Source organism: Rhinatrema bivittatum, chromosome 18 (assembly GCF_901001135.1).
Source record: "Rhinatrema bivittatum chromosome 18, aRhiBiv1.1, whole genome shotgun sequence".
Taxonomy (NCBI): domain Eukaryota; kingdom Metazoa; phylum Chordata; class Amphibia; order Gymnophiona; family Rhinatrematidae; genus Rhinatrema; species Rhinatrema bivittatum.
Window position 1 is genome coordinate 59989014 of NC_042632.1, and position 15588 is coordinate 60004601.

Sequence of the window (15588 nt, forward strand, 5' to 3'; positions counted from 1 at the left end):
TAATAAGAAATTCAGTTTCAAGTGGAAACAAACAATGTTGCTAGTGAAGCAGTGAGCTCATCAGGGAGAGGAGATATTCCCCCTCCCGGGCTCTGCTGCCCTCTCACATCTATACTGTAGCACAGAGGAGCTGCCCCATGCCCCTTCTCACTGGACACAGAGGGGCTCCTCTCGTGCTGCCTGCACCTCTTGGGCTCTGAACGTCTGCAGTGCAGATACGGCCCTAGGTTTCTGTACAACTCACTTATGCTTGTGCTGCACACTGGGCTCACCTTCTGCCTCTTCACGTTGACCCCTATCTCTGGAACTGGGAAATGTCCCGCCTGATATAAAACCTTCGGTGTCATCCCCTAATGCTCTGAGACAAGAGACAGATACATTCAAGAAAATCTGGTTTCTTTCTTTTCTCTTTCTGAGTCTTGGACATTTGCTGTCTCTCGGCTTCCTGCACTCTCCTGTCGTCCTGCTCTGGCTCCATGGCTCAGTGGCCGAGTCGGGCTCTGGCCTGCAGAAGTTCTGGCTTCACTTTCTAATCTCCACCTCTGTGCCTTGAACTGGCCTGGGCTGGTGATTTCACTCCACAGTGATATCTTACTGGTCAGACTCATGCGGTGGTTCCTGGCCAAGGCCTCTCACTGTTTTGGCAGAATTCAGTGGGAGAAGCTGAGCAGGCTTGTGGTTAAGAGCCTGTGAGACCAGGGTTCAAACCCCACTGCTGCGCCTTGTGACCTTGAGAGGTCACTTCTTCTTCTATTGCCTCCGATTGTTAACCATCTAGGGACAGGGAAATACCTCCAGTACCTGAATGATATTCCTACTATTGCTACGGTAAGATCCGCAGAATCAAGGCATTGACTGTTTGCTGCCGCTGGTCCAAGCATATTTTAAGAAATGACATCAAACATTGCTTTTTAAGGAGGCTTTTGGTCACGTGTAAGTGGCGGTGATATTCTGTTTGGGACAGATTGTTTACTTTCTGTATATTGGGGTTGCTTCTTATTTAATTGGATTTGGGTTTATGCTTTTATTATGCTTCTGGGTGTTTTACTGTTAGACCCTTGGATTATGTGATATAAACAACTGACCTTGAGCTGCCAGTGGGAAACAGTGTGAGATAAATACATAAAACGAAGGTTTACCGCTCTTTAGGGGCCTGCATGAATCCTGAAATGACATGAAAAGTGCAACAAAACAGTCTGTGTTTTGTGCCGTTTCCAAATGTATTGGGTTTTTCTTTCATTGCGGCAGCAGCCGTTGCTGAGCTCCACCTTCAGCGCCACCGCAATAAAAAAAACAGTTAACCTGTGTAGGTCTCCCCCCCATCACGGACTTGAATAAGTTGAAAGGGGTGCGCACCGGATGCTTCTGCTCTCAGAGCCTGCGGGTACCATTCTGACAATGGATGGCGCCTGCCCCATGTTGACTTGGTTGATTGCGCAGAGGAGGGAAGATGTGATAGGTACGGGGGTGGAGGTGTCATTTTTGTATTTCTGTGGCAGTGGGGGGACAGGGAAGGATCCAGAACCTCTCTTTCTTTTTTCCCATTTTTTATGCTGATTTTATTTCCATTAAATTAAAAGAAGCAATATAAACACCAACCAAAATGAAAAAAAAACCAACAAAAAAAAGATAACAAAATGTTTTCCCATGCACAGCCCTGCTGCTCTCTGAAAACCCAAAGAAGCAGGACCCACCCCCGCAGATCTTTCCTTCAGGTCATTCTGCTTGTGACATCTCCTGCTGTTGCCATGGCAATGACGGTGATGTCATGACTGTGATGCAATGGAGAGGACTCCCAGTGTTACTGACCTTGTTCTCATGTCATCATTACTTGGAGACAAATAAAGTTTGGGAAAATAAATTGTATGACATTAATTACAAACTGACCTGCATCAAACCCGTTCGTGTTTCCAAATCCGTCTCTGAAGTCTCAATAAGAGACCTGATCGTTTTACTTTTCATTTTATCGATGATGAGAATTTAGGAGTGTAATCTGAACATCTGAATTCCTTACAGAGAACCGTGAGGCAGGCCTGTATGCAACAGAGAGGCAGGCATGGGAAAGAGTGCAATCCACCCTCGTGCAGACGTCGGGAGAGTCGGCCACCTCTTTTGATAATCAATTCCAGCTGAGGGGTTAGGACCCAGCACACAGCTTTATGTTTTTGTCACTGCTGGTTGCACCAGTTTGCCAAAAATGACAGCTTTGTCCCTCCCTCCATTTAAAAACATTCACGCAAATCACATAAATGTTAATTTTATTTTTTCAGCTTCAGTAATGGATTCCTCATTGTCATATTCTGAAAGCGTTTTCTCTCTTCTCCCACCTTTCACTCTCCTGTTAATTTTTGGCTTGCACTTATGAAGTTCTGTTCATTATTCAAATTTTGTTAAAACTCTGAAATCAATTTCTGGAGATACTCAGCTGTAGTTACAAGGCCATTCCTTGCAATTAATCTTAACGAGGATAAGTGCAAGGTGATGCATATAGGGAAAAATAACCGATGGTACAGTTACACAATGTTAGATTCCATATTAGGTGCTACAACCTAAGAAAGAGATCTAGGCATCATAGTGGATAACACATTGAAATCGTCGGCTCAGTGTGCTGCGGCAGTCAAAAAAGCAAACAGAATGTTGGGAATTATTAGGAAGGGAATGGTGAATAAAACGGAAAATGTCATAATGCCTCTATATCGCTTCATGGTGAGACCGCTCCTTGAATACTGTGTACAATTCTGGTCGCCGCATCTCAAAAAAGATATAGTTGCGATGGAGAAGGTACAGAGAAGGGCGACCAAAATGATAAAAGGCATGGAACAGCTCCCCTATGAGGAAAGGCTGAAGAGTTAGGGCTGTTTAGCTTGGAGAAGAGACAGCTGAGGGGGGATATGACATAGGTCTTTAAAATCATGAGTGGACTTGAATAGGTAAGTGTAAATCAGTGATTTACTCTTTTAGATAATAGAAGGACTAGGGTGCACTCCATGAAGTTAGCAAGTAGCACATTTAAAACTAATCAGAGAAAGTTCTTTTTCACTCAATGCACAATTAAACTCTGGAATTCGTTGCCAGAGGATGTGCTTAAGGCAGTTAGCTGAGCTGAGTTTAAAAAAGGTTTGGACCAGTTCCTGGAGGAGAAGTCCATAAACTGCTATTAAATTGACTTAAGGAATAGCCAGAAACTGCTTGTTGCTGGCATCAGTAGCATGGGATCTTAGTGTTTGGGTACTTGCCAGGTTCTTGTGGCCTGGATTGGCCACTGCTGGAAGCAGGATGCTGGGCTTGATGGGGGCCCTTGGTCTGACTCAAAATGACAATTTCTTATGTTCTTACATTCTCGTGCATTTTTCTGAATATAATCTTGTAATCCTGGTGCTGTGATGCACTAGTACTCGCTTTACATTCCAGTCAGGCCTGAAGCCTATGAGGGGCATGTTCACTGGGATGTGGGCACATGGTGCTATCTGCTAAAAGCCCTATTCTGTACAATGCATTATCCAGGCTATTATGGGTAAGTAATGGATCCTGCTACTGATTTCCTTAAATAAATGCTAGGATGAACAGTCTGCTGTCAGTGGGGTTCCACCAGCTCTTGTAAATACGTGGAGGAGGTAAAATAATTCAGGCTGGGCCAGCTCATGCTCAATAATCAGTACACATTACAATTAGCACTGGGGTGGGGAGTGGACTGCCATACTATCACCCCGTTATTACAAAGAGTGCCAGATTGAGCAGAATGAATATTGCCCGAGTCTCGGAGCACAGTGACAATCACTTCTCACGCTCTGTCATTTTGCTCAATAAAACCTTTTTTCAGAATCTCAGTATTTCCTTCTACATAGAAGGACTTCCTACTGCCTTCTTCCCTCTTGTATAAAGGCTCAGCTTTCCAAAGAGGCGGCTGCCTGGAGGTGCAGTGGTGAATGCGGCACCACCGACTCCTCCTCCATCCCTGGGGCCCTCTCTCATAGGTAGCCTGAGTAGAAATGATGGCAGAAAAGGACCAAAATGGTCAATCCAGTCTGCCCAGTGAGCTTCTTTAGCTCACTGGGAAACATGCTCACTGGGTAACATGCTGCACCGTGCATGTTACCCCCACGCTTCTCTTAAGGATAGCAACTGCTGATCTGTGCAGTTAGCTCTAAGCCTTATGATAACCCATAAAAATTTACTTCTAGCAACATTTTTATTGAGTGATGAGCCTTTTTGAAAAGGACTTGGCCATAGAAGCAATCCTGTGTCCATTGTCAGTGCATCAGGTCCAGACTGTAAAAGTCAAGGCCCTTGTTGTTTGTCTGAATCAATTCCCCTTTTCCCCTGCCAATGAAGCAGAGAGCAACGATGGAGTTGCATCAACAGCTTAAAGGCTTATTGGTTAAGGGTGGTAACCACCACACCAGCAAGTTACCCCCTTGCATGCTATCTTCATTTCCATGCTCGAGCCTTTCGGGATCCACACTGTTTATCCCACGCCCCTTTGAAATCCTTCACTATTTTCATCTTCACCGCCTCCTCCGGAAAAGCATTCTAGACATTCACCACCTTCTCCATGAAGAAATATTTCCTGATGTTGGTTCTGACTCGTCCTCCCCTGAGTTTCTTTTCATGACCCCTAGTTCTATTGGTTTCTTTCCAATGGAAAAGGTTTGACATTTGTGCATCATTCAAACCTTTCAGGTATCTGAAGGTCTCTATCCTACCTCCCCTGCCCCTCCTCTCCTCCAGGCTATACATAGTCAGATCCGATACTGACCCCACACCATTTTGGTCACCCTTTTCTGGACCGCCTCCATCCTGTTTCAAGAAGGGCAACCAAAATCTCTTGCTTGCTGCCTGAATGACTCAGGGGTGGACCAGGGGCACTGAATCATGGCCGGCCCACCCCGTGCCTTTAGATGGAGAGGCTGAGCCCTATTTGGGTGACAGTACAGATGTGTTGTAACTATTTGATAGCTGCGTAATACTGCCTGTGCATCAAGCGTTTAATGTCCTGTCAGATCAGACCAAAGATCCACCGAGCCCAGCATCCTGGCTCTGGCCAAGCCCTAAAAGTCGATCACTCCCTGTGATAAGTGGTGGCCTCCACGAGTCACCTGGTTATCAACGGTTTATGGACTTTTCTTCCAGGAACTTGTCCAAGCCCAGTATTTTTATATTGATTGTTGTAAATCTTGTTTTCTTGACAATGGGCGGCAATTTTAATTGCACCTTGTACCTCACTCTAAGTATTTCAATAATGAAGGATTCACAAATTGCTTTCATGAATTCATTAAGTGAGACTGAAACAGAGAAGGGCCCCTCTCCCCCCCATCCTTGCTTGGAGGGGAATCCTAGGGGGTACAGCTGGATCTGCTTGCCTGAGAACATCTTTTCACGATTCTGCATACAAAATCCTCTTCATTAAAAGATTTTTTGCCAGGTTAGTATTTGATGAGATAATCTATCTCAATTCATTACCGGCTTTGTATCTTTCTCTCTTTAATTTCCATTTTTCCATTCTTTTCTCTGCTGCTGTCTGCGGGGCAGGACATGGCCCATGTTATTTTTCATTTAAAATTATAAACCAGAGGCATCAGCTAATCAGAAGTCTCTGTTTTCTTGCACAACTGGTCTCTTATCTACATAAGGAAACCTCCTCTTACATACAAGCAGAGTTGGAAACCCCTCCTGGTGAGCTGCTCTTTACTGATCCATGAAATGATTCACATTATTAGCAGCACTAACGTTCCTTTCCTGCTTTTGAAACTCTTTAGCAAGCTCGGATTGTTTTTCTTATGCAGACCACAGTCAGTTGTGTGTATATATTTATAAAACTTTCCCTTCAGTCTGTAGGTGGGTTTTTTTTCCCAGTGAAGCCTTCCTCAGCCACTTCACTCATCCAGAGCTGCAGCCATTACAAGGTCCTCCCTAAAAATGTTCTAGTTAAACACACATCTGGCTGGTCAACCTGCAGTAACAGGAGGTGCGGCTATCACCCCCCTCCAGCAGACGCAAGGGACACAAAGAAAAGGGTGCCCCATTAATTCTAGAGATAAATTTGCTAAACCGATAGCCAAAAGTCTTGGAGAAATGTACAGTGCCATCATTTAGGAAACCTCTGCCACAGTCTCTCCAACACAAGGACTTGGAATTGCTAATCTGGGGAGGAGGGACCTGGTGGGTAAGGTGGAGGAGCCTAACAGTAATTTGCAGTTTGTGCAACAGACTGTTTTGATGTTCTGAGACTGGCCTGAAGGTCCAGGTTACATTTATATACCACTGAATCTCACTAATCTCCTCCCAGACAACTGTAATAATGTCTGATTTCTTTTTAAAAAGCTCTCTGGAAAATGCCTTGATCAGATTTAATGAAGAGCATGTCCTGAACCAAACACACACACACATGCACACCGTAATACCCCAGCAAACACAGTACAACATGGACAGAATACACATAGCGTACAAGCAGAAACAGTGTACACATGTGTATTACAACTAAACCCCAAATAGCAAATGGAAAGTATTAGTTGAGGCTGTGTGCATGCTTTTATTTCGGCCTGAAGCACTGACTTGTGACTGCCACTTATGAGCAATGGTCAATCACATCTCTAAGGTGGTGTTCCTTGATGATAGAGGGGATGAGGCACTGTCTGATCTGACAGGGTATGTAACACTCTTGGCATGCTGGGAGGCCTTCAGCAGAGCATATCTGAGCAGGATACACATCTGCTGCTTCATTTCCAAAATGGTTAGAATGGTTTTTCTAATGGCTATAGATTTAATTTTGGCAAAATCCTAATATGAGTAATTTATGAAGCATGCTAACACCAGATGAGAAAGCAGTTCCTACATTCGGTGAAAATGTTACTAACAATCTATTCAAAGACTCTCTCTGCCACCTTCTTTAATTGTAAGACGACGACTATCAAAGGAGGGATTAAATCTTGTATTTGAACCAGAAAAGGAGTTTATATGATTGTGCCAGAAGCAATGCAAAGGTGCAGACTGCTGATAGTGTTTCAGTACATCTTTCCCCTGGGTAGAAGTGTATTGTGCACATGTAGAATGGGCTGATCCTGTCCCAGCCTGGCTGCAGCACAACAGCGCATGCATTTGGACCCTGCTGCAAAAAGTGTATTAACTGTCTGCTACCTCTGAGAAAAGAAGGGGCAGGTCAGGAGGGCGAGTCTATGCATCGTAATGCCCGTCGTGACTATTACAGCAGATAGCTCTAAGAAGTACTATACACAAAAAAATAATACACAATAAGAATTTCAGCCAAATTTTACATATTTTAAAACCAGGGACGCCGCTGAGACATGGAAATACTCGCTCAAATATCTACAGCAAGAAAAAGGCTAATTTAATACTAGTCTACTTGAGTACAGCACACTTTCTGTAAATCCAAAAAGCACTATTGTTTCAGAATTAGGCAGAGAAGCATAATCAAGGCCACACAGGACAAAAGAGCCATATGCAATCAACATGTTTGTGTTAAAAAGAAAAGAAAAAAAAGAGAGAAAAGCAATAAAGTAAATAGGTGTCTTACTGCAGGTGAAAGCATGGTGGCTGGCAGCAGCAGACAGGGTCACCAGTGCCACACCTGTGAATGCAGGTCTGTTTATTTGTGATTGTGTTGGAGAATGCCTTGTGTGAACATAAAACCAAAACTTGTATGACAGTATGTAAGTGAGAGGCAGGCTTGTTCCTCCCGTATGCCATTTCATATGTACCCAATGCTGTGCTCAGTATTCAGAACAGGGGTCAGAATCAGGGGTCAGAATCCAGTATTTGATGTATACTATTGTATATACATACCCATGTACACAACTGGCACACACTCAGAAAGACACCCATAAATGTGTGCGAAATGCAAGTATACATGTGCTGAATCCTATCCAACCTACACTCCCACGCTGAAGGCAAAGCACTGAGGTCTTCTTATGGTATCAGTGATGTCCTATATCTGATCCTTTCCTGTTATGCGTTGCTAGGAGTGATGGCATCTGTCACTCAGTGCACTGGCGCTGTGTGTAACTGGCACAGTGCATGCTATCTCCACAGTATGCACCTTTCGACCACGGCCACATTGCATGTGTAGAGTGTCAGGGCAGTTTGTGTAGTGATTGTGAGGAGGCCACGTCAGGTCCACCACAATATACTTCTTCTGTTCCTGTTCTTAGCTTCTTCCCAGCAACACTGGATGCCAAGGCAATGAGAGGCTGTGGGACGGATGAGGTTGGCCCTGCAGGGCCACAAGTGACATCCTCACACAAGCCATAAGGAAAATGAGTATGGTGCTGATGGGGAAGAGCCAGAAGTGGCTGTAGATGTAGTGGCAGTGTTCAGGCCCCAGTTTGGAGATGATTATGGACAAGGCATCATGCCACTTTCAGCTGCACAAGTGGCAAGGTTCACACTGTTTTAGCCTTCAAAGCACTGGCATGGGGTTGGGCTGGGGAAAGAAGGGTGGAAGAGAATTAGGGTTAGGTTGGGAAGGGGGAGTTGGGGTTGAGCTGGTGTGATGGGGGGGAGGTGTTGGGCTGATTAGGGGAGTGTGCTGAGGTGACACCAAAGAGTGCAAAGGTTAGGTTGCTGAGGTTGTCCTGTGAGAAGTGTGCTGGGTGGAGGTGTGTATGCTGGGGTCACACTAAGGAGACCTGGACTGGGGAGGGGGGGGGGAGTTTGTTGGGGGTCACATTGAGAAGAGATTGCTGGGATTGTGCTCTGGAGGGGATAGTGTGCTGGGGAGAGATTGCCGAGATTGAACTGGGGAGGGGAGTGTGCACTAGGGTTGGGCTAGAAAGGGGGAGTGTGTTGAGTTTATGTTGGGGAGGGGGGAATGAACAGGGTTGCATTGGGAAGAGATAGAGAGAGTGCAGGGATTGGGCTGAGAAGGGAGGGAGTGTGCTGGGATCACACTGGGCTTACATTGAGAAGAGGGGGGTAAGTATTGAGATTGGCCTGGAGAGGAGGACTGGAAGAGTGCTGGAGTCATGCTGGAGAAAGGGCAGTGAGATTGCTGAGGTTAATCTGGAGGAAGAGGGTATGTGCAATCTCATCTAGTCTCCACTGGTATGAGAAAATGCACAATCACATAGAAAGCGACATCTAAAAAGGGACCCCTTCGGCACTGGGCAGCTCCTGTACTACCACATGGTGTTCTTGATTATTTGAAAGGCCTCACAATCTAAAAAGAAAATCCTTTATATCCTCTAAAACAGTAGGACACAAGAAGTCTGGAACAAATTCTTCTAACTGCAAATGTCCCCATTTAGGAGTGCTGGGTTTCCATTAGCACCTTTTCTGGCTTGCTTTAGTGAAGCAGAAAAGCAAAACTATGAGCATTTCAGCAGGGTATCAGTGTAGCCTTACATGTATCCTCCCTCCCTAAGGGGGTGGTGAGGAGAAAGAGCCCCCACAGGTTTGGTAAGCTCAGGCCAGGTCTAACTTGCTAGCAAAGGACACCTCTTGCTCTTGGAAACTCCAGCCAGGAATGTGGGAGACAGAAAGCTATAGAAACATTGCAAGCACTGGAAGGTAAAAGCTTTTCACATTGTTTTAGGTTCCTAATAATCACGAACCTTTATTGGAAAATGTGCTCCTTAGGTGGTCTTAGATTAAATCTGTAAATTCTATTTATCTTTTTCAAATACTTTCTCTCTCTTTATAAACAGATATATGCACATAATATTTATATATATAATTTACATTTCTATCCGATCAACTTCATGATTATGAGGAAGAGAGCCAGAGGTATTAGACTGGACATAAGATCTAGCTGCAGTAACAGACAGGGATATGCATTTGATTCCTATTGTGCTCAAGGTAAGGAACTCCCTCTTTTTTTTTTTTTTTTTTTTTAGAAAAAGGGGCACGTTCCCTCCTTTATAAAAAGGTGGGGATTGGATTCTTGCCTGCCCCTCTGGGCAGCGCGTGAGAGGAGATTAACCCAGCCCGTTCCTAAAGGAGCTGTCCTTTCAGCACCGCGGCTCTCTGTACAGTTCTCAGAGCATGGTTACAAAGCCACTAGTTATACAATCATTGAGAAGGTAACATCTAATTGCAGCAAAGACAGAAATCACTAACCTGGATTGCTCAGAAGATTGTTTAGCAATGGTAGTGAATGTTTCTCAGCTCTCTAATTCATTACAAGGCAGCAGAATGAGTCTGTCGTCCTGTTCCAGCTGCAGACTATGAACACATCCAATCCCTCCTCTGTCACTGCGCTCTCTTCCTCCTCCCCTCCCCTACCCACTCTAGCGCTCTTTCCTTCTCAAATGGAGATTTCCAAACACTCCTTCTTGCAAGCTGATCGATTGGGCCAGGTTCAGTTCTTAGTTAGATCTTTAAGATCCAGCAAAAACACTTCTTTTCAGCTGCAGAAAGCTTAAATGTCCTAATTACATGCACTGTGTAATTTTCTGTGGATGGGATATGTGTGTGTCTGTGCGAGCGTGTGTGTGTGTGTGTGTGTGAGAGAGTGAAGGTGTGTATGAATGAGAGAGTGTATGTGTGTTTGTGGTGATGAAAAGAACCATAGGGGTAGAAATCAAAAGAAAGATTTGGAAAGGCCAAGGGCATTGCCATGTATAGCCCCAATTCCCCAAATCAGGCACCCAACATCCAACCCATATCTAACCTTCCTGCAAAGTTCCTAATGAGGTACTTCATTATTTCTGTCATCTGTACCCATCCAACTCTGCAATATTAATCATGCTTGACTGCTAGAAAAATAACATCAGAGGGCTTCTTAGATTTTCCCAGTAAGGCCACAGGAGTTCATAAATTAGTCATGGAAATGTCAAAGCCTTAATGGCTTGAGCTGTTCAGGCTGTTTAGCGCTGTCTTTCACCATCAAACTAATAATTCATTGCTTCTTTCTGTTTTTGTTGCTGTATCCGGAAAGAAATGAAGTGTCCTTTCTGTTTCTTACTGAAGTGTGTTTTATCACCCTTATTTGTGCTGTATGATTTTTCTCCACTTGTAATCTGTAAGCAGTGAATGTGCATGAGAAGGTGACTGAGGCAGCTCTGGGACTGCTGCCTTCATTTTCCTCAGCATCTTCAAAGTGTCAGGCTGAGCTCCTGGCACATCATCACCTTTCAGTGGCGGCTCCTCACACACTGAGAAGGTGGAGAGAAGGACATTCTTATTTATATATTTGTTATATGTATAGCCCGCACAATCCAAAGGGCTCAGTTGGTTACAATGAGCACACACAATAAATAACATATATCATAAAGATAAAAAATAAAACTAAATAAAACAGAAACTAAATCTGATTTAAAACAAGTTAACATGGACTAAAAAATATATATTACTTAATAATACATTGCTTTCATCAAAATGTTACCAGAATGATAAAATCAAGTTGTTAATGAAAGGCTTGAGAGAAATAGAAAGCTTTTACCCGTTTCCTGAAAGTGGAGTAGCATGAAATTAAGCGATTTTATCTTGTAGGCTGTTCCACAAGGTTGGCCCTGCCACAAACAGGCCGCTACAATAACGTGCATCCAGCCCAGCGCACAGGTTAACACATGGTTGGATGTGCATTTTGGACATACTCGACTAAGGGGATTAGCACATCCAAATGCACACCCAAACAAACATGTAGCTGATAGTGCTCTTCACATGTAAATTCCATTTAGATGAAGCTATTAGCTAGCTTGTTCAGCTTGGGGAAGAGACGGCTGAGGGGGGATATGATAGAGGTCTTTAAGATCATGAGAGGTCTTGAACGAGTAGATGTGAATCGGTTATTTACACTTTCGGATAATAGAAGGACTAGGGGGCACTCCATGAAGTTAGCATGTAGCACATTTAAGACTAATGGGAGAAAATTCTTTTTCATTCAATGCACAATTAAGCTCTGGAATTTGTTGCCAGAGGATGTAGTTAGTGCAGTTAGTGTAGCTGGGTTCAAAAAAGGTTTGGATAAGTTCTTGGAGGAGAAGTCCATTAATGGCTATTAATCAAGTTTACTTAGGGAATAGCCACTGCTATTAATTGCATCAGTAGCATGGCATCTTCTTAGTGTTTGGGTACTTGTCAGGTTCTGGCCTCTGTTGGAAACAGGATGCTGGGCTTGATGGACCCTTGGTCTGACCCAGCATGGCAAGTTCTTATGTTCTTATTTATATTATTCTACCACTTATTTATATTATTCTACCAGATTCTACCACTTCCACATGTAAAAATGTTATTACTAATGTAAATACCTATACCTAATGTTATTCTCTCCCTTTTCTTCTCTCCTCCCAGTTCTTTTACCTTGTTATTTGTAACTGCTTCCTTCTACACAAATAGGTTATTGAATTGTTCACTGTACACCCCTGTTATATGTAAACCGGCATGATGTGTTTGCAACATGAATGCCGGTATATAAAAATTTTAAATAAATAAATAAATAAATAAATAAATATTATGAATGTTACTTTCATAAACTGTTGTGATCTTTATATGGAAGAAAGGTATATAAAATGTCTAAATAAATAAGTAAATTACCCCTGCTGCAGTCATCCAACTCACCCTTTTTAACGCAGCTATTTTAATGCCAGCCCCGGAGCTGGCTTAAGTCAGACCATGAGTCAAGTCTGTGCATACAGCAAGAGGGGAGCCTGGGGTTTATGACTTTCTTATGCAGGTGCTCACAAAATTACCTCCTTAGAAGACAATTTTCGAAGCTGTTTGTACTGGTAAATAGAGATTTCTCTATATAAATTGACCTTTGGAAAATCATCCTGTCTGAACAGAGCTAAAAGTGCATGCAGTCTTCCAAAGAGCTCATATTTCTAGTTGCATTCTTCAGGTGAGGCATTTCTGGGTGGGTTTGGATAAGATGCATGCAGATTGAATTTCCAGTTCTACTCATGTTCTTTTCTATAGAAAATCTGCTTGCACAAAAAGTAGGTGGAAAGGTTCATAAGAACATAAGAAATTGCCATGCTGGGTCAGACCAAGGGTCCATCAAGCCCAGCATCCTGTTTCCAACAGAGGCCAAAACCAGGCCACAAGAACCTGGCAATTACCCAAACACTAAGAAGATCTCCCATGCTACTGATGCAATTAATAGCAGTGGCTATTCCCTAAGTATAATTGATTAATAGCCATTAATGGACTTCTCCTCCAAGAACTTATCCAAACCTTTTTTAAACCCAGCTACACTAACTGCACTAACCACATCCTCTGGCAACAAATTCCAGAGCTTACTTGTGCATTGAGTGAAAAAGAATTTTCTCCAATTAGTCTTAAATGTGCTACTTGCTAACTTCATGGAGTGCACCCTAGTCCTTGTATTATCTGAAAGTGTAAATAACAGATTCACATCTACTCATTCAAGACCTCTCATGATTTTAAAGACCTCTATCATATCCCCCCTCAGCCGTCTCTTCTCCAAGCTGAACAGCCCTAACCTCTTCAGCCTTTCCTCATAGGGGAGTTGTTCTATTCCCTTTATCATTTTGGTTGCCCTTCTCTGTACCTTCTCCATCGCAATTATATCTTTTTTGAGATGCGGTGACCAGAATTGTACACAGTATTCAAGGTGTGGTCTCACCCTGGAGTGTTACAGAGGCATTATGACATTTTCTGTTTTATTAACCATTCCATTCCTAATAATTCCTAATATTCTGTTTGCTTTATTGACTGCTGCAGCACACTGAGCTGACGATTTCAAAGTATTAGCCACTATGATGCCTAGATCTTTTTCCTGGGTGGTAGCTCCTAATATGGAACCTAACATCGTGTAACTACAGCAAGGGTTATTTTTTCATATTTGCAACACCTTGCACTTGTCCACATTAAATTTCATCTGCCATTTGGATGCCCAATCTTCCAGTCTCGCAAGGTCCTACTGTAATTTATCACAATCCACTTGTAATTCAACTACTCTGAATAATTTTGTATCATCCACAAATTTGATAACTTTACTCATCGTATTCCTTTCCAGATCATTTATAAATATATTGAAAAGCACCGGTCCAAGTACAGATCCCTGAGGCACTCCACTGTATACCCTTTTCCACTGAGAAAATTGTCCATTTAATCGTACTCTGTTTCCTGTCTTTTCACCAGGTTGTAATCCACGAAAGGACATCGCCTCCTATTCCATGACTTTTTAGTTTTCTTAGAAGCCTCTCATGAGGGACTTTGTCAAATGCCTTCTGAAAATTCAAATACACTACATCTACCGGTTCACCTTTATCCACATGTTTATTAACCCCTTCAAAAAAATGAAGCAGATTTATTAGGCAAGACTTCCCTTGGGTAAATCTGTGCCATTAAACCATGTCTTACTATATGCTCTATCATTTTGATCTTTAGAATAGTTTCCACTATTTTTCCTGACACTGAAGTCAGGCTCACTGGTCTATAGTTTCCCAGATCACCCCTGGAGCCCTTTTTAAATATTGGGGTTACATTGGCCACCCTCCAGTCTTCAGGTACAATGGATGATTTTAATGATAGGTTACAAATTTTAACTAATAGATAAGAAATTTCATTTTTTAGTTTCTTCAGTACCCTAGGATGATTACCATCCAGTCTAGGTGATTTGCTACTCTTTAGTTTGTCAACCTGGCCTACTACATCTTCCAGGTTGTCCCAAACTACATAGCTACACAAAATACACAGACACCTTATACACTTCCCTCCCCCCACACATCTCCTGGGTGCCTGATGCATTTGAGCACTAAGAATTCATAATTTCTCCCTAGCATGTCATTTTTTAGCATGGCAGTTCATTATATTATAGCATCAGGTTCCCAGGACAGGTGGTTGTGCATGTGTTAGGAAAATAGCTGCTCAATATGAGCACTCATTTTACTGCGCATGATATTGCATTGGCCCCAAAATGTTCTCTCTTTTGTCTCATCTAGGCGAACAAGGCATAACATCCAATAGGTTATGTCCTGCTGATCTTTTAATGCTTTTGTGGTTTGTATATTTTGAGCAGAATACTGATGCACAAAGGAGTCTTACGACTAAGTGCGCAGTGAACCAAAGTAGCAATCTTGAACTGTACTCTCTGCATTTTATAGGGAACTAATGCATTGTGTATAAGATAGGAGTTACATGATCAAATAACCGAGTACCTGTGATAAGTCTGACTGCTGCATGTTGGACTGCTTGTGTTTTAGCAGGTATGCCGGAAGCGCTATGGACAATGAATTACAAAAGTCCAATTTAGTTATAACTAAGGACTGAATTACAGTCTTAAAGTCTTTTGTATTTAGGGATGGTTTTAAGCATCACAGTGCTCAGAGCTTGTTGAATGCATTTGCCACTACATTTTTTATTTGTTCTTTTAATGATAGGTTGGATTCTAACTGAACTCCTAGATTTCATACTGAAGTAGATATTTTAGCATACAATCCTGAAATTTAAAGGATATTGGAAAGTCCACAGAAGATGTTCCACTGAGAATTAAATTGGTCATACTGATATTTAGCTGGCAGTTGATTGTGGTACATCCATTCCTGAATGGATCTCAGGCAATTCCCCGCATGATCTAGTGCATCAGCTACAGATGTAGTAATGGGGCAAAAATTGAATGTCATTGTGTAAAGTCTGTAGCCCATACCAAGGTTAGTGAGTAGGCTCAGA

At 42.8% G+C, this 15588-nt stretch overlaps 1 protein-coding gene across 2 annotated transcripts in view; it reads right to left on the minus strand.

The window, feature by feature from the left end:
- CPLX2 (complexin 2) overlaps positions 1-15588 on the minus strand; it is a 108426-nt gene that overhangs the window by 39552 nt on the left and 53286 nt on the right. Inside the window, exon 1 of one of the 2 annotated variants that reach the window (XM_029583909.1) lies at positions 10072-10153. The exons of the other annotated variant lie outside the window; for it this stretch is intronic. The gene's annotated coding sequence lies outside the window, so the exon portion shown is untranslated. Of the gene's footprint in view, positions 1-10071; positions 10154-15588 lie in introns of those variants that run through there. 2 annotated transcript variants of the gene reach the window in all.